Genomic DNA, 24,361 nt, shown 5'->3' with positions numbered 1-24,361 from the left:
GGATTAAAATAAAAAATGTGGAGAGATCGTTCAAAAAATCGTTCCCGGAGAAAAAATACTTAGAAAGAGAAAATTCGCAGACATTTTTCGTTGTTTATATGTTCAACTAGCTATTGTCCAAATTTGAAGGCAAACGAACAAATTCCCTTTGAGTTTTAGCTGTTTAAAGTGTCCCCTTCAAGTGAAAAATTGATTCGAGGAAACAGCACTAAAAATTCGACATTTCATTATATTTCAAATTCAGTTTGGTATAGTGTGAAAGCCAGCTCTAAAAGCTTTAATTTTATATAAAGGGTTTAATGTAATATATCAAACACGAGGAAGAGTGTTTCATCAGATATCCAAACACTGAGAAGTAGGGCTAAAAAAACGAGGCGAGTTTTTTTTAAACGACTTCGAGGTGTTTGGATATCTGATGAAACACACTTTCGAGTGTTTGATATGGCTTCTCAAATGATCAATAATTCTTGGTATAGTGTGATAGCCAGTTCTAAAAGCTTTAATTTTATATAGGGATTTTATATCTACAGTTCAAACCGGACGCGCTACATTTCTTAGACGCGAGACACCTTTAAAGGTATACGGTAACCTTAAACGTGAAGTATGACGAGGGCGGTTACGAAAATTTCGCCTATTAGCCGGGGGGTTTTGCTTCGTCTCATTTGAATAAAATACGACTAAAGCACAACAGTTGATAGAAAATAAAAGACTAGGGCAGTTGAACTACGGGTATTTATCAGGCAAATTCCTTTGGACTCCTGTTTCATCACAGTCAAGGACTTTCATTTACGACAGTTTACATTGCGAGGGTCACTTTATCCATTTTGCGGATTTCGAAGGCAGAATGGCTGGAAGGGGGGGGGGGGGGTATAGGATAAGCAAACGATGGAATCCAGTGGAGAGAAGTGATATTGGTTTTATTTCATGCTACACAACAGGTTATAAAGGGAATACTGGGCGTCTATTATTACCGGAAAGAGCTGTCAATGTGATCCGACTCTCACTGATAAGGTGATTTACGATATAAAATTGCTCAGTTTATTTGATCTATAAACAAAATGACCGCTGTTTTTCAGCGAGATTCAGCTTCAACCACAAATGACGCAGAAGACGAAGAATCTGGTTCTCGCCTCCCGTTTAAGCCAGTGGGAGGAAATAGTTTTAACTATTTAAAATAAGTATTATAACCGTTTAGGTATGACAATATACTCCTTCTCTTGATTTGATCCCCGATTCCCCGAGCGTTTAATGATAATACATCAAATTTGAATTACCCGCATTCATTTTAGATGATAAAGGAGAAAAAGAAAAAAACGACTTAAGGTGGCTCTGTACCATTTCTTCAATTTTTTACTGGTAGTGATATAACAATAGAGTTGATGCTCGCGGGCGTAAATATGTTTTTGGCCCGACTCAAGCTCATTTTAGCCCGAGCCGAAGGCGAGGGCTAAAATGAGCCTGAGTCGGGCCAAAAACATATTTACGCCCTAGAACATCAACTCTATTACTATTATAATAATTTTAGAGCGCATTCACAAAAGGAATCAAAGACAGTACAGTAAGCGATCGCGATATCTTTTGTGTACGCTGCCGGAATCGCGTCGGCGTTTATTTTATTGTACAAAAGCTTTCCCCGTTCACAAAAACTTAAAACTTTGGCAGAACACTGCAAAATTTGTCAAAAGAATCTTTGCTTCTAAATTTTCAAAAGGAAAATAACAAAATTTTGTAAACAGCGAAGAAATAGTATCTTACGACTGTTAAAATTAATTGTGCAATTGCTTAACTGAGCTGGTTTCGCTCAAAGAAGACAAGTTACATTCGCCTTGCCTCCGGTCGTGGAGCTACTAAAGGCATTATTTCCAACATCGTCCACGAGTTTCTGTATTAAAGTCCTCTGAGTCATCTAGCTCGCTGAGACGACTGAGAATTTGCTTCTTCGTTAAGTTTTCCATCGATTTTGTAGCTCAAAACAATCTCTTTGCAGATGACAGCGCTTCCAGTCAAACAAGCATGAAAACGGCGCGAACAGTTGAATGGCTTCCAGTTCTGATTGGCTGGCTACGTTATTTTCTTCTTTCTTATTGGCTCAGGGCAGCGGGCTAAAATATATATTAGCCCGCTGAATTCTTCATTTTAGCCCGCAAAATACGCCGCAATGCTTGATGAAATTATTATAATATTTTCTTGGTGGCCTGGTTGTTTCAGCCCTGTTAAAATATTTGGGTTCAAACATAGTTTTTAAGTATCTAAGTCCTTATGCTTCGTTGAAAACACCGTTACAATTGTTAAACCCTGCTTTCATGACAACCAGCGGATGATACATCTGTTGATTCCTTCACTCCTAGCTAGTTTCAAAACAGTTTTGTCCGAATTTCGCGCGGTAAATATTGCCATTTTAGTGTAAAGAAGAGAGAAACTCTAAAGTATCTTTTCGTTAAGTCAAAACAAATTCTATACTTTTGTTTTCCCAATTTCTGCAATTTTCGTTTATGCCATTTATTGCAGTTGTCTATGTATAATTCTCCCTAAGATTTTTTGGAGCACGTATACCAGCTAAATCCTAACATTGAGCCTATTTTCAGAAAAATTCCGCTTGGAAAACTCGTCAAAATAGACTTACTTTTCAGGCTAAAACTGGCCTTCTTTCGCGCGCCAGCAAAACAAAAAATTCACGTATCAGTCAGAAAACTGCGCGCGCTCGCGCCATTTTAGTATCCAGTCGCCGCGCGCCAAATAACTGTATGGAGTCAAAAAAAAAACCAGAACAAACAAACTGTATGGAGTCATCTCAAGTTAGGAAAAAATAAGGTATAAACAATACAAACAAATGCACACACACCCGCGTCCTCTATGAAAAAAAAGGGTAAGTAGACGGAACGAGAACGAAGAAGATCCTATCCAAGAAGAAATGTTGAGAATGACACGGAATGTAGAGAAATTGCGTAATTTAAAAAAAGAGGAACAATCGCTGATGAATTCCTACCCAGTTCTACCTATCTTTCCAACCCACAGCGGCAAGGAATTATGTAAAAACAGAAGGCGTATAAAGTTGGGAAAAAAACCCTCAACACACACACACACACACGCACGCACCCACGCGCGCACACACACACACACAAAAAACGGATGACGCCAAAAATCCTTTAGTTACAAAGATAGATCACAAAATCAAAAATATCTCGGGAAACATTGGAGTGATGTTGCTCTAGCTTAGCACAAGTGATGTACCTTGGGTAAGACACAAAATTACGTTCACTCTGCTGTTACCATTGCAACGATTTTGCTTTTGGGTATATTCCATGCTCGATTGATGTTCTCATTTTTTGTCCTAATAAGCCGTTGTTTACACTAATTGAGCTGGTGAGGAGGCGTAGGGCTTATGGGCACTTCGTGCGTTTTAAGTAGGACTGTCTTTGGTCGAAAATGGAGATATTTAATTTACAGCATAAAGGGACTGGAGCCGAGACTACTACCATGGCAACATTACCTGGCGTACATTACTGGTGCCAAGTTTGAGAGGCATCACTCCAATGTTTCCCGAGATAGTCTTGGTTTTGTTTATTCGTCTTTTTACGGAAACGATTTGTGACGCCAGCAGTTTTTAAACAAAATGTGAACAAGGCTTACACCGTGGAATAGGTTTTAGAGCATTGGCAAGTGATAGACACGGATTCCATTTCTTGTTCTTGTTTTCTCTTGCTCTTAGACGCTAAGTCTCTTAAAATTGATTGATTGATGGATGGATGGATGGATGGATGGATGGATGGATGGATGGATGGATGGATGGATGGATGGATTGATTGATTGATTGATTGATTGATTGATTGATTGATTGATTGATTCATTCATTCATTGACTGTAACGCACGATTATCCACCATCTAACGGAACACCAAAGGTTTACATTACGTGAACTAAAAAGTTTAAGGTGGCATAATGAGTCTTATACATCACGTGTACTAAGACGTATACTGACAAAAAGAGTGCCGCAAGGTAGACATTACTTGCCGGATATTTTACAAACTATATATAAAGAGTGCATGATGTACAAATAGCACTGTATTACCTCTTGATTCAACATTCAAGTGATCGCTCCAAACTGAAGCTGTCTGGTTTTTAACGAAACCGGAACAGAAAACGCCTAATTTGTCTGACTGGAACCCTCTTTGTCGAGTGTAGTCACAGTTTTAAAAACTTTGGCGGCTGTCATATGAACATAGAACGAATGTTGTGTCGTTACCACGTATGAAACAGAAGATGAATGTGAACAGATAAATGTCCCACTGAGCGTTAGCCCTAGTAGGCAAACGGGGGACTAAACGAGGATAACCTACTTCTCAGTGTTTGGATATCTGATGAAACACTGTTCCTCGTGTTTGATATATTACAAGAAAACGCACTACTAGTTTTCACAGTGCATACAGATCTCACACAGTCCAACTTAACTCACACTCCAATTATGAATGTCGCCCCTATTTATACCTAGATCAATATTTACAAAACTAATTGGAAGGTAAACATGCCACAACGATCCTAACACCTATTTTAGCGCCTATATTTACAATACACTTGACACTCTTTGCAATACACTATAGTCGGTAGTACAAATGAAGGGGGGCATTGATCCCCACTCTTCTATTGCTTCTTGTTGTTGGAATTTGATTGGTATTAAATAGGCGCCAATTAATGGGGTATAACAGCACTGGGGTATAATCATATTTTCGTGGTTTCTACTCATTCAAATTTCACAAGCCGCATTCGTTTTACGATAAAAGACATGAGAGAAACCTAAATGTTAAGTTAATCATCATCATATGATTTTCATAGTAACCATGAAGTAGCACTTCACAAGCAGATGTGTTTTTTAACATGACCAGAGTGGAATTTTATCAAATCGTTAGTTTGTGTGCACTTGTTATCTTGGTCAGAATCCGTAGCATCGTCGTGGGATCTCTCGTGTTTTCTTAAACTCTTCAAGTAGAGAAAAAAAATGTTGCAATGCTTGCATCCATAAAGCTTCTCTCCAAAATAAACGTTTTTGTGTCCTTAGATGTCGTGCTGTATCACTGCTTGCATTCATTAGGCTTCTCTCCGGTATGAACTCTACTTAAGGCTCCTCCTACCATAAAACACTTGCAACAGTCTTTGCATTCATAAGGCTTCTCTCCAATATGAACCCTTTTATGTGTCCTTAGATGTTCTGCTTCACTAAAACACTTCCCACACTGCATTTATAAGGCTTCTCCCCAGTATGAACTCTTTCATGTCTTCTTAAAGCTCCTCCTACACTAAAACACTTGCCACACTGTTTGCATTCATAAGGCTTCTCTCCAGTATGAACTCTTTCATGTGACCTTAGATTTCCTGCTACACTAAAACACTTGCCACACTGTTTGCATTCAAAGGCTTCTCTCCAGTATGAACTCTTTTATGCGTCCTTAGATGTCCTGCTGTACTAAAACACTTACCACACTGCTTGCATTTATAAGGCTTTTCTCCAGTATGAATTCTTTCGTGTCTTTTTAAGGCTCCTCCTACCTTAAAACACTTGCCACAGTTTTTGCATTCATAAGGCTTCTCTCCAGTATGAACTCTTTCGTGTCTCCTTAGATTTCCTGCTTCACTAAAACACTTGTCACACTGTTTACATTCATATGGCTTCTCTCCAGTATGAACTCTTACATGTGACATTAGATTTCCTGCTCGAATAAAACACTTGCCACACTGTTTGCATTCATCTGGCTTCTCTCCAGTATGAACTCTTTCATGTGACCTTAGATTTTCTGATTCACTAAAACACTTGCCACACTGTTTGCATTCATAGGGCTTCTCTCCAGTATGTACTTTTCCATGTCTCCTTAGGTCTTTTGAACCAGAAAAACACTTGCCACACAGAAGACATATGTAAGCTTGGCCTCTTTTTTGTCTCGAGAATCTTGACATCCTATTTTAGTGCTGTTTGCTAGCTGAAACGTAACAAAAAACACCTTAATAAAAAGGCAGGACAGAAAAAGTTGATCAAAAAGAATCATGCTGTCAGTATTTTTCGCAAGCAAAGTACATATTGCGGCATTGTGGGAATGCATTATGTATAAACAATTAAACAATTAAATTACACACACTCTGATTCCTTCCGATACGCGAAGCAACGGAAAGGTGTATGTGTATGTCAGTGTGCGTTCTTTTGGTGGCTTTGCATGGTTGCCAATCGACAAAAAAGCGTCCAGTTTTTCCTCTATGAACCTCCGTATTATATTTCTTCGCGTCGCGTTGTTGCCGAATGAAACTTGATACATGTGAACGATTTTGGTCGCCTAGCACGTGACCTAAATCTTGCTCTTTTTAGCATGGTAATATTTCTTTCTGCGCCCAAACGACGGCTTCTGTCGCGTTTTAAAACATCAGAAGAAGTTTTCAATCTTGCTAAAGTTGCTTTTTTTTTGTTTCATCCAAGTGAACGTAAATATAGAAATACATCAAGCGTTGCGTTGATTGTCGCTGTGTATTAGCAAACTTTCAGTGTTTACATTTGTTCTGATGAATCGATGTTATCGCTCGCACTGGGATTCGAATGAAATTTATTGCGAAACTAAATTTTGAGTTTCCCATTTTACCCTTAGCCTTTCATCCACAGAATTGCCTTGAATCTTTAAAGTTAATTGAACGGTTTTTTTTTTTGCATTTTTCGTCGTAATATTTTAATAGAACTTTTTCAACATTAAATAATTGTTATGACTGGTCGGGCTCGTGGTAAACTTACCGCACCCAAAGTTTGCACGGCCCCGGTCCGACGCCTGAGGTGACATATACCAAGTTCGTTTTATTTTTGTTTTTTTTTTGTTTCGGACTGAGAGAAAATCCTCCATTTTTTTTTCTAGTTGCGTGGTCGAGTGATCTTTGGGCTATTTTACTTAATTTCGAACTCCAAAATCTTGAATATTAACTGAAGGAGGAGAGAGAGAGCCGTGAGAACACGCCAAATTTGCCAAACGTTGAGGACATAATGAGCAAGCGAGTGAAATTCGCCTCACATTACGATAACTCGTTCATAGCACATGCGCGCATTCACGAGTAAAAGGTACTAGGTTAGTAACATTTAAGTTTACTGCTTTTGGTCATCTCATTGCTATGTCTATGGTATTTTACAACGCGCGTACATGCACACACACTAGATGTTTCTCATTAAATAGTGCAGTTATCACCCTAAGTTCCAAGACGTTCGCTCGAATACTACAATGTCAACTGTCCTGAAACATTGAAGGTATTGTCTTTTCACTCTTATAAACGAACAACAACAAAAAAACACAAAAATGGTGCTAATCTGGGGATCACTTTGTTGTTTCTTCTGTCATGTTATCTTGAACAGCTTAGATAAAACTAGATGAGTGAAGTAATAGTGTGCAATTTAAGACTCAAAGCTTCCAGTAACAAATTAAAACATATAAATAGGAATGATTTTGAAAACGTATTGTTATGGGATGTTTTCAAATAACATTTTATTTTTGGTTATTTTAAGCTCTAAATAAACTAAATGTAATTACTGTACACAGACCTGTCATTTATTCGATTGACATTATATTTGTTTGTTTGTTTTTTTCTTTTATGACAATATCATTGCATGAGAATGATGTACAGTTCAAAAGTGACACAGGCATACATGGATAAAACAAATCCGAGTACCCCTATCAGGAGTCCAACCTAAGACCTTCCGATTACTTATTCGGAATTTCATTGCAGTTCCACATCAGTGTTATGGGCTGTGTAATAAAGATTGTAATACTGCGCAGCGCAGTTAATAACTGCGAATTCAAAATATTATAAAGTTGACGCTGTAAGATATTTTAAAACTGACGTTTCGGCAATGCTGTCTTCTTCAGGGTACAAAACCATACCGTTTAAAAGTTCGTTAAATTTGCTCGCACGCCCGAATTCATAAAAGCGCACGTGCGCGCAACACACGTGGCAGCGCATGCCAGTGCGCGAGCAAGTGAAAAACGAGCAATTCACGCAAAACGAAAGTCCTGATTAAGACCACTAGGACTAACAGTGCTATAGGCTACCCTATGACAACCTGTTCTATCATATATATTATTCACCTGCATGCTGCATTATGTATTATCTATGTATACATATTTTATTAGACTGCATGTTTAAAGCTAATTTTACTGCAGTGTCCAGACCTGAGGTTATAATTTATCAGTCATGATTTCATGTAACTCATAATTAGCACTCTTACTGTTACATGGGTGATTCACTTAATTTAGGACTGAACCAACAGGGAGACCATGGAGGTGATATACATGTACATGCATACTACTTCAGATGTGAGGGGTTCTGGCCATACAAATGCATTTCCTTTCAAAGGAACAGAAGTACATGTGTAACCTCAATTGCAGTCTGGTCCATTCTTTTAAGCTTATTAATATACTGCATGTTCCCTGTTTCCTTCCCCTAATGCTCGCATGCGAGAAACCCGCCATCATCATCAACACACTGTATACAGCTGTTTCGACAAAGGTTGTCCAAAAAAGCGGAAAAGCGTACGCAACAATGCCGAAAGGTAGTCTGGGAAATAGCCAATTAATTTCAATAATAGCCCAGAATCCATAATGCCTCGACCGTACAGCGAGGACTTGAGATGGCGGGCAATAAGGATGCTGAGCTTTTATTTAATTTATTGGGTATTTCCCAGACTTCTTTTTGGCATTTTCGCGTACACTTTTACACTTTTTTGGACAACCTTTGTCGAAACAGCTGTATACATATATTACTAGTCTGAAAACACATTCGGGAAATCAAACATCACTGAAACAATGTATGGTAGCCACACTGCAAACTTGAAATTGTCTGCTTGTGGCGTGCTTGCGACCAACATGAACTCATCCTGGATGCTTATGATGACAACTATTCAAATCACGGCCTAGGACAACTGTTCATGTTTGCTGAAGTAATTATTTTTTTAAGTGATCATCATACTATTAAGAAGCAGTGGCAGATATTGAAAAAAAAGACTGTCACGTTATGTTTTTAGCCTGGTAAATATATGTATGGCTTTTGTTTCACCAATATTATATCACCTCACAGGATCCTTTTGCATGCAGGATGCCTGCCATGTATAAATTTGCTGATGTAGTTATGTAATTTCCTACTATTTCCTCTTTTGAATTTATTTTTATATCACCCACACACATATCATCTTGCTAAGGCTCATGGCATTGATGTTACCTGAAAGTTCTTGTTAGTTTGAAAAAAATCAATTTGGAAGAAATTGTGAACGAACAAAAGGTTTTCGTTTTGTCATCTGTCCTATCCCAGATGTTTCACTATGTGGGTCAGATATGTAATGGCATTGTGTAACACATGGTACGCTCAATACTTATCGCCACATACAACAGCTTTTCTGTGTTATTATCCAACACATTGTGACACTGCCCAAATATGGTCATGGTGAACTCAATATACGTCGTCCTCCGCAAATAACAGATATCCTGCGATATACATAGTTTTCGTGCGTTGGGGAGAAAAATGGCAGAGCGCTTTTAAAAAGTAATGACCTCGCAAGAACACCAAACTATTAATAACGCTATTTTATACTGAACACAAAAAATACAATCAAGTTTGCTGTTAAGAATTGTAATGGTAAGTGCAAAAACTTCTACTAATGTAAAAGTGCTGCACCTTTTCTTTGCCGGCGATGGTGGAAGTTCACTGTGATTATCACTCTCACTCTCACTCTCACTAACACTCAAACTATCCCTCTCACACACCACTCTTTCACTTTCACTGCATCACCAACAACAACAGTGTTGTCCCCATCACTTTCATCATCTTATAACTGGCCATGAAGTACAAGTATAGACCATATTCAAAAATGGCCACAGTTGATTTTCATCCCCAGATGAATGATTTTTAAAGAGAATCTAATAAAAACCATTATAAGGTGACAATCAGTTTGTATGACATGAACATTAAAAAAATGGTAGGGGTAGATTTTCAAAAATACACCTTTAACATATTTTGTAAGTAATTTTCACAGAAAAAATATTAGAATAATTCTTTGGCAAGCCAAAAAATTTATGGCCATTTCTTTAATGTGGTTTATCAGAAATTAAACTACTGCATTCTCTTGAACATCAGCTGCATCCTTTAACTTTAGTACAGGATTTTAGAAAAATACTCTAAAATTAATTACAGTCAACTCTCTCATAGCGACCACTCCTCGTAAGCGACCACCTCCCGTAAACGACCAGCTCATCAACAACATTTTTGTTTCTCGGTTAAATACTGTTTCAAGAGCTCTCTCGTAAGCGACCACCACTCAAATTTCTTAAGGGACCGCGACCACTTTTTAGGCCAGGAATTACACACATTCTTTTCTGTTTCTGGTAAGCGCCCACCCAACATAATAACGTATGATCGTTAGTAAATCATCACTCAGAAGTGACAAAAGTTCAATATTTAATGCCGCTTGTGTGGACTGCCGACAGATAATAACAGTTTGCAGACAGGGAAGATGGCTTTAATTAGATGTGTAGGTAAACGGTCAAAACCAGAATTGTTACAGTGATCTGTTCCAAATGTTATACAAAGTTTCATCAGAAGAATGAATAGATGTGAAAAAAATCAAAGAAATTGGTTTCCATTTGCCTAATTTTAGCTGCATAGGTAATATTTTTATGTAATTGATTATCGATTTCCGATACCACTCAATAGAAATCGATAAAGAAAAAAAGTTGTGAGTTCGATTGATATCAATTTCCGGTGAAAATCGATAAGGATTGGTTTATTGATTGTTATCGATTATCATCGATTTTTATTGGAAACTATTTTTGTCAATTTCTACAAGTTAAAGATTGACACGATGTATTTTCTATGGTTTTATTGAGTCATTCAATCGTAGATATGCAATGCAAATATCAACAAGCTGATACTAAAAGAACAAGAACAATAACAGAAATAAGTATTTTTATCGATGTTAAGCTTCAGCTCGGTAGCCAAGTATAAGTACGGCACCTTATTCCAAAAGATGGAAGCGTTCGGGAGGGCTACAATGTCCGTGCATATATAGGATCGAGTTGGACTTTCATCTACATGAAAACGCCATAAAGGAGATGCAAGATGCAAACAGCGCTGGGATGAATGGCCAAGTTATAATTTTTTAAAACCCCAAACCAAGAACTACCTGCTGAAATAATAAAATGTTTTACACCTTTTGCCCTTCATTATCAGGAAATAAATTTTCATTAACGCAAAAATATTGGTCAATAAAATTAACTTATATTCAGTTTATCTGAGAAATGAAACATTTCAATTTGTGGCAGAGTCATTAAGGAGTTTGGCATCGAAAAGAAGATTCATTAAGGCCAATTAAAATAGCGTTTTATCGAAAACAACAATCTTTAGTGCGAATGAAGATTCATTAACCTGGGTTTAACACTCCATTACGCCAAGAAAATTTCAATTACAAAAAAGTTTTTAGTTACGTGGTTTCCGACTAATTTCCCACTGGATTTATATGGAAGCTTAAAAATTTGAAAACGAGGCTGTACATGAGCAACCTCGCTTTGCAGTTATGGAGCACAGAGTCCGATGAAACCGTATCCCAAATGAACATCGTGAAAGGATAGTTAGGGCGTTTGAAGATCCTCGCGAGAAGAGGAGAAACGTGAACATGATAATTGCCAGAAAATGTGCAGCGTGGTTTAGATTTATGCAGACTTACATAACATGATGTTTGAGTGGGGAGTTGATTGAAGGATTGATTGTTACGCTGACTGTATTTCTGTTGTAATGAAATTTTTTCCTCGTTAAAGAACGTTAAGAAGCCTCTAATGTTTGTTCATCCTCTTAAAAGTTTGTTATTTCCATTAAATTGAACTGATATTCGCGTTAATGAAAATTCTTCTCTATGTAAAATGCCTTATTGATGATGTTGAAAATTAAAACGTTTTTCTGTTTTTACACAATGATTACACATTCGCTCTAATGATTTAATGTTTAACACCAATGAAAATTTATTTCCTAATAAGGAAGGGCAAAAGGTGTACCATGTGGTGTACCGTGGGTCTCGTGTTGTTTACTAATTAGTAACGCCATCTTTGAAACGATACTCCTCCAGGGACTCCTTGGGATTAGTGATTTTTATCGATTACTGTCGATTGCTATCAATTATTATCCATTATCTCAATCGATAACAATCGATAATAAATTTTTTCTGTGATTTCGATTGTTATCGATTACCAATTTCAATCGATATCAATCGGTGATTGATATCGATTGATATCGATGGTATCGATTGATTTCCGATATCGATTTCTATCGATTGACTACGCCTGGAATGGTTTACAGTTGTTTCACCAAAGTTTACATTTTACCCTGCTAGACTGCAATCTTTTCCCTGTATTTTACTCTTGGCCTGCAGTCTTCATTTCACTCCGGGTCTGTAGTCTGCAGTCTGAAGTCCACAGTCCTTGTTTTACACTCACCGAATGTTCTACCATCATTAGTAAAGTTATCGAGTTGTTTTGGGGGATAGTGAATATTCCAAAAGTCGAATGGTACCCAAATCAGAAGCACGTCTAGATTCCTATACAAAAACTCGACTGTATTCCGCAGAATGCTTGTTCTACTTTCACGAATATCTTAATGTGTTGTCTCAATCGATTAATGCTTTCGCCAAATGATCTCTTCTATGGCTAAAAGTAAATTGAACAGTTTTCCTTACCTGCATATAGAGAAATCTTGCCGCTCACTCGATCAACAAACCAAGCACAACAGATCAGCGTGATGCTCTTACTAACGGCGCGGTTACCTAGACGGGTGGAGATTTGTGGACGATATGATATTGGACTGGACTTCGGATTGGAAAAGTGTAAGTGCCACAGACGGACTATAACCCCCGGTTATTACCGAGGATTATAGCCCGTCTGCGGCGTAGGCTAGTTGAAATCAAAGGTATAATATTTTGGTAGCATTTGCTTAGTTTTTGTGTTGATTACCAGCAAAGGATACTAGAACGCGGTACTTCTCGGTTGCTTGAACCTGCTTCACCCGGATCGCCATTTTGAGTATCGCGAGGACCCTGAGGACGAAATATACTCGGATACCCAGGGTGAGATAGTGGGGACGGGGAAAGAAGTCGAAATTGTTCCCGCCCATTTCGAATTTTCTCTCATCCCCACCATTGCCCTCTGGGTCTCCTTGGATGGGGACGAGGTTGTCAGGATGGTGCCTCGTTTTGATTCGGCGTGTAATTCAACGTTTTTTGTTGTAGTTGTTATTGCTGTTGTTGTTTTTGTTTTTGTTGTTGTTGTTGTTGTTGTTGTTGTTGTTGTTGCTGTTGCTGTTGTTATTTTTTGGTGGTTACAATTTCTTTTTGAATTCCCGTGGCCGAAGTTAAGATCTGCTTTTCACGCATAGTCATCAACTGCAATCTCGTACCCAGAGTCTTGACAGTCTTATTTCCTTTCCGGGTACGAGATTGTCATAAACTGCCCCAAAATATCTCTTTTAAAGGAGGCACAGTCCTTAACAACAGAGGAAGAAGACATTTTGCTAGACCCAAGTTTTCTTCCTACGCAAGCTCTGGGTGTGAGAATGTTTTCAAACCATAGCCTTCGATCAGGGTCGTAACGAAGTATATTTTCCCCCGACTGATTCCAAAATCTTTATAAATCTTGATCCCTGATCCCGTGAAAATTAGTTGATCCCTGGGTTCAGCTCAAATACGGGATCTGGGTCGAACCAACGGCGTATGATAGTTGCTTGATTAAACCTGAATAAACAACTTCAAAATGGGTCAAAAAGTGTCGCTTGAGTTTTTTTTTTAACTTAGTCCCAGTGTTCACGAAATGGAGAATGACTGAATTAGAATTTGACTCCCGTCAGTTCTTCAGGTTGTGATTTCCTATCGGCATAATAGTTCCATTTTACTGGATGACCAACTCAGTTCAGTCGCACATGTAGTCATAACTCATTATCTGCTTATCCTAATTGTACTGGCCTGGGCTTTTTTCTCTGGTTGCAATGGGTTACCCTGTGAAATAATTGTAAGATGTTACCAGCTCACAGCTGAGATCGAATAAGCTGAATCTAAAAAAAGGTGCCTGCGAAAGGCTTTAGTGCCATCGAGCTATGACTCCAGCATTCCGTTAGGTTCTTTGAAGTCTCAAAATTAAGGCTTCTGATATTATCTTGCCATGATTTACCCGTCCGCAGTTGTAAGTAGGAAAACGAGATCACAATGATGTCTCTTTGAAATAAATACTAATACTCTAATAGCTACCGCGGGACTTGACCGACGATCTAGGAAACTACAGTATTTCACAGAACCAGAACAATTAGGTCGATTAGATGGTCCTTGCTGCAACAGACTGAGAAAATACTAATTTAATTTTGGCAGAGAAAGAAAACTTGAAAAAGATCTTAATATCTTTCTCGATTTGCATCAATTTAATTTCAGTGAGGAGCAAATTTGTTATAAACATTTTGGACGATTCCCTTGCCGCTTTGTAAGCTTTGTGCATTAAGTTGGTTACTCGGACGTCTCAGGTACTTTCTCCCTACCATAATGGAGAGCAAGCTTCGTTATTTGCTGTATCTTCTCTTAACATTTGCCACTTGATATGCTGCGGAAAGTAAGTGAATTATGCTTAAGGCTAGCAAGAGACCATATATGGTCTCTTGAGTTTAGTCAGAAAGAAAATACAATAGTAGTGTACAGCCAAGTGCAATAACGAGTTCTTTGATAACAGCATTTTGTCTTTAAAAAGACTTCGTCTTTCACTGTCGAAGGGGTATGTATATGTCTCTACAAATGAAGACGTCTTTGTTAAATTTATTGTTCAGAGTGCCAAGCGCCATCCTCGTGTGATAGATTTAGACAGAGGGAAAACATTGGCAAAAGGCAATGTCCATTGCATGAATTTTTTTCCTAAGTCACTACTCAGCAGTCAAAGAACCAGACCAATTCGGTAGATAAGTCACTGCAGTTATGTATAGCTCCAAAAAACTGAGTCAATCACAGTAGAGACTCACTGATATACACTAAAAAAGGGCAGCATGGTATAAATATATTAAAGAATCCGGGAAAATGTCCACGTTTTGTAGTCAAGCTAGTCCAGCAGATCGTATTGCGTACAGTTTAGAACCGGAACAAAATGTTACCGCAAAAATACATTTGAATTTGTAAACGGTGACAGCTCTTTCCGTCCAATTAAACTGAATTTTGTCATTTTATGATATTCGATTTTCTGTCCGAAAACTTGATCCCTGATCCCCTCGCAGCACTACTGATCCCACGGCCCACGGCTTGTGATCCCAGATCCCGAGACTGTGATCCCTGATCCCACCCCAGTTTTTGCCTTTGATACCTGATCCCATATACCTCGTTACGACCCTGCTTCGATCGATTCCTTGACATCTACGCTAGACGTGCGCAGAAACAGCTCTTGTTGTTATGCGCGGGCGACGAAAACCCAGTTACTATTACATCATAAAGGGACTGTATGCGTGTTTTAGATTTTCGTAGCTTACAAAATTCCTATCAAATACAAAATTATGAAACGAAAATATTGACAATTCAATATCATCACCGCCCTTCGCTGGAAAGGTTACTCACCCAGTCTGATTAGGCGACGGCTTCGTCTGCTGTACCGAGGTGGATGGAAATCAGGTAAATGGTTGAGTTGAATTAACTAACTTCTGTTGTATTTTCTTGACAAAGTTCTTGAAACAACCGGTTGTGGAAGTTTTTTTATCACCAGTTTGAAAATTAAATTACTGACAATTTTGCAATTTAAACGTAAATGACTACAAGATTCAGCCTTTTCAACTGAGTAAAATCAAGAAAATTATATCCACATGAGATATGACGAGGGCGGTTACGAAAATTTCGCCTTTCAGCTGAGGGGTTTTGCTTCGTCTCGTTTGAATAAAATGCAACTAAAGAGCAACATTTGGTAGAAAATAAAAGACTAAGTCCATTGAACTGCGGATATTTATTAGGCAAATTCGTTTGGACTCCTGTTTCACCACAGTCGAGGACTTTCAGACACGACAGTTTGCATTGCGAGGGTCACTTCTATTTTGCAGAATTCGAAGGCAGGGGGAATAGGGATGGCTTTGGGGGGGAGGGGGGAGAGGAGGATGTTTAAGATAAGCAAACGATGGAATCCAGTGGAGAGTAGTGATACTGCTATTATTTCATGCACAACAGGTTATATAGGGACTACTGGGCTTCTGTTATTGCCGGAAAGAGCTGTTAAATATGCTCCGATTCTCGCAAAAAGGGTGATCTACGAAATAGAATTGCTCACTTTATTTCATCTATAAACAAAACGACCGATGTTTTTCAGCGAGATTCAGCTTCAACCACAAATGACCCAACAAATAACGTCTCTCGCCTCCCGTTTAAGCCAGTGGGAGTAAATCGTTTATAAGTATTATAAACCTTTAGGTATGAAAATATACTCCTTCTCTTGATTTGGTCCCTGATTCCCCGAACGTTCAACAATAAGACATCAAATTTGGACGAATTACCCCCATTCATATTAGATGATAAAGGAGAAAAAGAAAAACTAATTAAGATACCAAAAAAATAAGGTATAAACAGTCCAAGGTCCCTGATCGAAATCACTGTTCTAGCCGTCACTACAGTACAAGCCCTCCAATCCCACCATGTTGGAAGGTGAGAGCAGGACTCAAACTCGCTAGACTATCTTTGTGTGCAGGTTATTTGGTTCTTCTATCTGGAGATGTTAGTCTCAACCCTGGGCCTGTTAATGGACTGGATGATATTGCCAAACTCCGTGGACTCAAGTTTATTCATCAAAACGTACAGAGCCTAGGCGATAAAATTGATCAGCTTCGCCTCTTATTACAAGAGCTCCATTCAGGCATACAAATAATAACTCTGTCTGAGACCTGGATCAAGCCTGACAGAAATGACAGTGAATACGAATTACCGAGGTATAGACTTTTTCGAAAGGACAGAAAGGGCAATCATGGTGGAGTTGCAGTGTTTGTTCACGACTCCTTAGTGGCTACGCGAAGGGATGATCTCGAGCTGGATACAGTAGAAGGAATGTGGCTGGAAATTGCTGTTCCTAAATCACGCAGCTTTCTTGTTGGAAATTTCTACAGACCCGATCGTACCTGGTCGTATTACGATAAGGACTTTATGGTTAAGCTAAATGGTATCTTAGACACTGCTTCAGCGGAGGGCAAAGAGATGCTCCTTTTTGGCAACTTCAATTGTTGTTTTATGTCTAGTCACCGAAATGACTCCGACTGTAAACAACTCAAGTCGCTTATCGGGAGTCTAAATATCAAACAGCTAATCGATCAGCCCCTGGTGGTGTGCCTTGTCGTGGCGGGGAAGCTTGTGTGACCTTACGACCCCCAGGGCTATGCCGGCGGGAGCCTTGTGCTCCTGGCAGGTCTAACCATGCCGGATTGGTCTGCGCGGTGAGGGTCCAGACTAAAGCAGCACCAACTGGGGAGCCATAATACCCCTAAGGGAAGGAAAACCCTGACAGAAAACCACCGGCCCTCCAGGTCATGGGGGTTGGGCGGTAGGCCAACCACTTGCCCCCGGAAAAAAAAAACAGATTACCGAAACTGCAATTTCTCAAGTACTAATTAGCAATGGCGAAGCTGTGGCCGTGGACGGAGGCACAACTGGACACACCATGACGTCAATGGGTGAAAGCCTACGGGAAGCCCACAGACCGACAAGGTCATTGGCAACGCCAAAATCAAGAATGCGTGTGGGATGCTGGAACGTACGAACAATGTACACAGTTGGAAAAGCAGCGCAAATAGCACGAGAGATGGAAAGGTACAGACTTGATCTGTTGGGACTAAGTGAGATACGATGGACAGGAGCAGGACGTATTAAGATGGGGAATGGCTATACAATGATTTATGCTGGAGAAGAAAGTGAGCATCAGAGAGGAGTAGCAATAATGATGAGTCAGAACACACAGAAATGCCTAATGGAATGGACAGCAATAAGCAGTCGCATAATAACTGCCCGATTTTACTCCCGCTTCAAAAATACAACTATAATCCAAGTGTACGCTCCGACAAACGAAGCAACTGATGATGAAAAGGACGAATTCTACGAGCAACTTCAAAGAACTTTTGATACATGCAACCGTCATGACATAGTGAGGGGTCAGCGGTAGTTGAAGGCGATGGACGTGTATTTTTCTGCTCTGTGACTTATGTTAAAAACTATGCGATTCTAAGAGGTTTTTTCAGCTTTACATCTGCTGCAATTATGAATGAAGACCTGGATAACATGGATTCAAATGAAAGAAGGCCTACGCGTAAAAGACAACGTGATAATGGCTCTCAAACTGACGAGGAATCTATCGTGGACAGCGGCCATTGTTGCGACGCCTCGATGAACATGCAGAGAATGGAGGCCAAAATCGATCAACTTTTGGCCTTACTGCCCGAATTTGAAGCTCTGAAAACCCGTTTAACAGAGGTAGAACTTGAAAACAAGGAATTGAGAAATACGTTGGATTTTAATGGAAGAGAGCTAGCTGAATTGAAAGCTACTGTGGCCTACACGTGCTCCCAGATAGCAGTAAACCGAGAGGATCAAAAGAAGCTGAAGGCTGAAGTCCATAAGCAAAAATGCCGGAATATCAAATTGGAGGCGTACACACGTAGAGAGAATATAAAGATCTTCAACCTTCCGGAAATTAGAGGTGAGACACCCAGTCATACAGAAGAATTAGTAAGATCAATGTTTGAAGAAAAAATGAATATCTCGAAAGAAGATGTAGATGACATCCAATTTGAGCGTGTCCACCGTTTGCCGACTCGCAAAAACTCCGTTAATCCTGCCAAGCCTCGACCAGTAATTGCTAAATTCAGCTTTTACCAAGACAAACAGTTTGTTTGGTCTTCAGTCAAAAATTTGAAAAATACTGGAATTGGACTTTCTAATGATTATCCCAAAGAAATAGATGACATTCATGGAAAGTTATACCCGGTTCTGAAAAATGCTAAGCGAGAGAAACAACAAGCCTTCTTCAAGGTTGACAAATTAATAATAAATGGTCAAGTTTACAGAGGAAAGGAAACAGAAAATCTTCCCCACTACGGTGAAATAATGAGCAGTGCTCACGCAGATGGAGAGCTGTAGTGACTAAATGCGCGCCAGATGTTTGATTTCTGTATCTATGTCTACTTTTTTTGTATTTTACTCAGTTCGTTTAATTAGTGTCGTGCCATTCTCGCTTTTGTTAGTTGTACTTATTTTTAGGTGGAGTCTGTTCTATCAAGTGTTCAGGTTTAGTTGCATCTGTGAGGCATTTTTTTTTCGTATCTTATTTGTTTTTGATCTTTCAACGTCCCCTGGTCTATGTTTTTGGATTTGCATTTACATTTACCACTTCGAATACTTCATTAGCACTTTTCCCTTTTTTTCCTTCTTCTGCGGTCTCATTAGTAATACCTTTGGGATTATAAAATGACTGAGGCGCTCAAATTACTATCGCTAAATGTAAGGGGCATAAGTAACTTTAAAAAAAGAAGAACAATTTTTACTTGGTGTCGGAAACGCGCAGACACTTCTTTTCTGCAAGAAACCCATTCTACAGCAACAGCAGAAAATCACTGTTTGAATCATACGTAAAAGGTTTTCAGTTCAAAGTGATCAACTCTATTTTATACACAAATTCTAAATTATATAAAATAGGCTTCAAAACGGATGATCTGTGCTCGTTTTGCAAGGCAGAGTCTGAAACCTTACACCACCTTTTGTATCAGTGTCCCTTTGTTAGACAGTTTTGGAATGATTTTCAAGATTACTGGCACCAACTCTCAAATCAGCAAATTCGTCTTACTCTTCAAGATGTTTTATTTGGAATTATAACTAAACCATGCCCTTTACTTAACCTACTGAATTATTTTATAATAATTGAGAAACTGTTTCTATGGGACTGCAGAAGAACCCAGATTCGACCCAAAATCCAAGGATTTCAAAGTAAAATAGTCATAAAATATGAAACCGAAAGAAAGATCAATAACACAAAATTCTTTAAGAAAAAGTGGGTACTATCCCCAGTTTAATGAGAAGTACTTTTGTGTGGTATTTTCATTCATAAGTGCAACTGTAACCTATTGTAAGTCTCTTTTTTCTTCTTACTTCGGTAGTAACAACTTTTAATTTAATTTTAATATTGCAACTATGGTGTAACTGTATATTGTAAGTGTTAGTAGAAGTATTTAAGTATTGTTTCTATTATGATAGTATTAGTAGTAAATTTGAGTGAATTGTAATTCATTGTAAGTCTAAAAAATAGTCATACCTTGTCAGTAGAAGAATTTAATTTAATATTTTAACTATTATTATTATTATTATTATTATTATTATTATTATTACTTTTTTGTAATTTAGGTTAGTATCCTAAGTTGGTATGGTTAGTATTGTAAGTAAAGTTTAGTATTCTATAGTAAAAAAAAAAATAAATAAATAAAAAAAATTAAAAAAAAGACATAGTTATTGTTATGGGAGATCTGAATGCAAAGGTTGGTGACGACAACAAGGATGTGGAAGGAATAATGGGAAAACATGGACTGGGTAACATAAACGATAATGGTGAAAGGCTATGTGACTTCTGCTCAATGAACGGTCTTGTCATCACAGGAACATGCTTTCCACACCGAACAACTCATAAAGCGACTTGGGTGTCACCTGATGGAAGGACTCAAAACCAGATTGATCACATGATGATCCGTAAAGAATGGAGGAGGTCTGTGGAAGACACACGAGTGTACCGGGGTGCAGATGCAGCAAGCGATCACCTTCTGCTAATCATGAAAATAAAGCTGAAACTACATAGAAACCCAGATAGAGCAAAGACTAATGCAAGACTTGCACAAACAAACTGGAAAACGAAATGTTCAAGTCCAAGTTCAGCGTCGAACTTCGAAACAGATTTGCAGCATTAGAGGTCGAGGAAAACATCAATGAAGATTGCATGCAAATGGAAAAAATTTACATAGAAACTGCTGAGAAAGTACTAGGCCGGGTGAAAAAGAAAAACAAGCAGTGGTTGAGAGAGGAAACCTGGAAAGCAATAGATCAACGACAGATGATCCACGACAAAATACACTGCACGAAATCAGAGAGAATAAAAAGCAAGCTACGAGTAGAGTACAAATTGAAAGACAGAGAGGTTAAACGCAGAGCAAGGGAGGATAAACGAGCTTGGCTAGAACAGTTAGGAAATGAAGCAGAAAAGTATGCCGAAAATGGGAGAAATAGGGAACTGTACCAAACAGCAAAGAAAATCACAAACAAGAGACGGCGCCAAGTTGCAGCAATTAAGAACAAGAGGGGTGAGACAATAAAAGACAAAAATGCCAGACTTGAAAGATGGGATGAACATTTTGAGGAGGTGCTAGTCAGGGATGCCCCAATGGACCCAATTGAAGAGAACGAAGTGGAGGAAGACGAAATTAGCGAGATGGATACAACAGAGATAAGGGAAGTAGAAGTAAGGGAGGCACTGAAGAAGACAAAGAGTGGAAAAACACCAGGTATAGATAACATTCCAGCGGAGCTGTACAAAGCAGATAGTGATGTGGCAGTTAAGGAGCTGACAAGACTGTTTGATAAGATATGGCACGAGGAGAAGGTACCTGAACAATGGAAGAAAGGCTTGATAGTAAAAATACCCAAAAAAGGCGACCTGAAAGAGTGCAAGAACTGGCGTGGTGTGACATTGTTACCTGTGGCTAGCAAAGTAATGGGCAGAGTCATCATCCAGAGAATCCAAAACGGGGTAGACAGTGTCCTTAGAAAAGAACAAGCTGGGTTTCGAAAGAACAGGAGCACAGTAGACCAAATATTCATCCTCCGTAACATCATAGAACAGGTGAATGAATGGCAGGCGACACTTTATGCACACTTTGTCGACTTTGAAAAAGCTTTTGACTCAGTACATCGCGAAGGACTGTGGAAAATCATGAAGGCCTATGGGATCCCAGACAAGCTGATAAGAATGGTGAAGATCATGTATGAAGACTTTGAATGTTCAGTACTGGATGAGGGAGAACAAACAAGATGGTTCAAGATCACAACCGGCGTTAAGCAAGGATGTGTCATGTCAGGTTTCTTATTCCGGCTTGCTGTAGACTGGGTAATGCGAAGAACAACAGAAGGACAAAGAAATTGCATCAGATGGAACTTTACAACTACACTTGAAGATCTCGATTTTGCAGATGATATAGTCCTTCTCTCATCAAAACACCAACAAATACAGGACAAGACCAACCGACTAGTAGATAATGCAGGGAGAGTGGGGCTGAAATTGAATGCGCAAAAATGCAAAGTGATGAGAATGAATGCACGAAGAGAAGACAAAGTAATGATTGAAAGAAAGGAAGATGAAGACGTCGAAGAGTTTGTATATCTGGGCGCGACTGTGACAAAAGAGGGTGGTGGCACGGAAGACATTAAGAAACGTCTAAGCAAGGCACAGGGAGCTTTCTACAACCTAAAAAAGATCTGGAATACAAGGAGCATTGGTCGGAATACAAAAATAAAACTGTTTAAGACTCTGGTACGACCAGTGCTATTGTATGGATGTGAAGCATGGAAATTAACAGCTGCCGAAGAGAAGAAATTGGATAGATTTCAGTTCACATGTCTAAGACGGATATTGAGAGTATGGTGGCCGCAACGCATGAGAAACGACACAATTTCAGAAATAACAGGCGTGAGAAAGATAAGTGACGAAATACGAAGGAGAAGATGGAACTGGATTGGCCATGTGCTTAGAAAGGACAGGAACGATGATTGTATGGTAGCAATGGGGTGGCAACCCGAGGGAAAGAGGAAAGTGGGGCGACCTAAAATCACGTGGAGGAGGACAGTGGAAAGAGAATGCAGACAAGAAAGGTGGACCAGCTGGGCTGATGTTAGGACTGCAGCAAAAGACAGGACTGGTTGGAAAACGAAAGTTGCAGCCTTATGCGCCTCATGGCGCGGAGAGAACTAACTAACTAACTAACTAACTAACTAATCGATCAGCCCACGAGGATTACTAAAAACTCGAAGTCACTGATTGACTTAGTTGCTGTCAACTGCCCGCAGAATGTGTGTGAGTCGGGAGTAGTCTCTGCGCATTTAAGTGACCATGAAATGGTTTATTGCGTTCGTAAATTAAACTGGACAAGAGCACCCTCTCAAGTCAAGACCTCCAGAAATTATGCGCATTTTAATGTTGACGCATTTCGTAAAGACCTGAAAGGTGTTAACTGGAACTCTGCTCCTGGCGCCGATGGACCTGTCATTGTTGATAAACTCTGGCATGACTTTAAGCAGGAATTTATCACGATTGCTAATCGTCACCCGCTGATGCAGCGCCACGTGCGCGGCATTGACAATTGTCCTTGGCTAAACAAGAGCATAAAAGCAACTATGCGCCAGCGTGATTACTTTCACAAAAGAACCCTTAAAAGTAACACCTCAGAAGATTGGGCCAGCTACCGCCGTTTTCGCAATCGTGTGACAAATGAAATAAGATCAGCGAAAGCGTCTTGTAATAAGCGGCTTATCGAGGAAAGTGGTGGTGATCACAGATCGTTTTGGAGGACGATGAAGAAAATCCTGCTGGAAAGTTACGTCTCCAAACATCAAAATAAACGGTGTTGTCTCTTCAGACAAGAAATGCATTGCCAACGCATTTAATAACTTTTTTGTTTCCGCGGCAAGCAAATTGATGGCCACCCTGCGGTCAACTTGTGGTCATAATCAACGTGTTCCCGATACTTCTGTCGTCAATATCCGCCGTTTAATTTTCTAGAGATCTCTGAGGAGTTTGTTCTGTCGCAGTTACGAAGGCTGTGGGCTTGGACCGCATACCGGCACCTCTGTTAAAAGACTCTGCGCACGTTGTAGTCAAGCCTGTGACGTTCATTATCAACACTTCTTTGCGTACTGCCAAAGTTCCTTGTGATTGGAAATCTGCGCGGGTCATTCCACTTTTTAAAAAGGGTAAGGCTGATGAGATGGACAATTATCGCCCGATTTCCATTTTACCTGTTCTATCCAAAGTTTTAGAACGGGCTGTACATATCCAACTGTACAAATATCTTCAGCAAAACAAGATCTTGAGCCCTTATCAGTGCGGGTTTCGGAAGCGTCACTCGACAGAATTCGCCGCTCTTAGTTTTTCTGATAATATTCGTAGAAACATGGACCAAGGTCAATTAACTGGTGCTGTGTTTATTGACCTTCGTAAAGCTTTCGACACTGTGGATCATGCGGTACTTCTGGACAAGCTTTCCAATTTGGGGATTGTGGATAAAGACCATGGCTGGTTTACGGA

The 24,361-nt window shown here is 39.3% G+C and overlaps 3 protein-coding genes across 3 annotated transcripts in view; all 3 read right to left on the bottom strand.

Moving 5' to 3' along the window:
- The window catches only part of LOC146453937 (uncharacterized), a 76,864-nt gene extending 64,076 nt beyond the window's left edge, over nucleotides 1-12,788 (bottom strand). The window contains exon 1 of the mRNA XM_085096024.1: nucleotides 12,727-12,788. The gene's annotated coding sequence lies outside the window, so the exon portion shown is untranslated. The remainder of the gene's footprint in view (nucleotides 1-12,726) is intronic.
- LOC146453927 (uncharacterized) overlaps nucleotides 1-24,361 on the bottom strand; it is a 251,249-nt gene that overhangs the window by 54,681 nt on the left and 172,207 nt on the right. The window lies entirely within an intron of this gene.
- Nucleotides 1-24,361, bottom strand: part of LOC146453933 (uncharacterized) — a 236,753-nt gene that overhangs the window by 110,993 nt on the left and 101,399 nt on the right. The gene's annotated exons all lie outside the window — the stretch shown is intronic.

Source organism: Pavona decussata, unplaced genomic scaffold (assembly GCF_977016875.1).
Source record: "Pavona decussata unplaced genomic scaffold, jaPavDecu1.1 SCAFFOLD_321, whole genome shotgun sequence".
NCBI lineage: Eukaryota > Metazoa > Cnidaria > Anthozoa > Scleractinia > Agariciidae > Pavona > Pavona decussata.
Note: the sequence above shows the minus strand (reverse complement) of the source record. Positions and strands in the feature narration are given on the sequence as shown.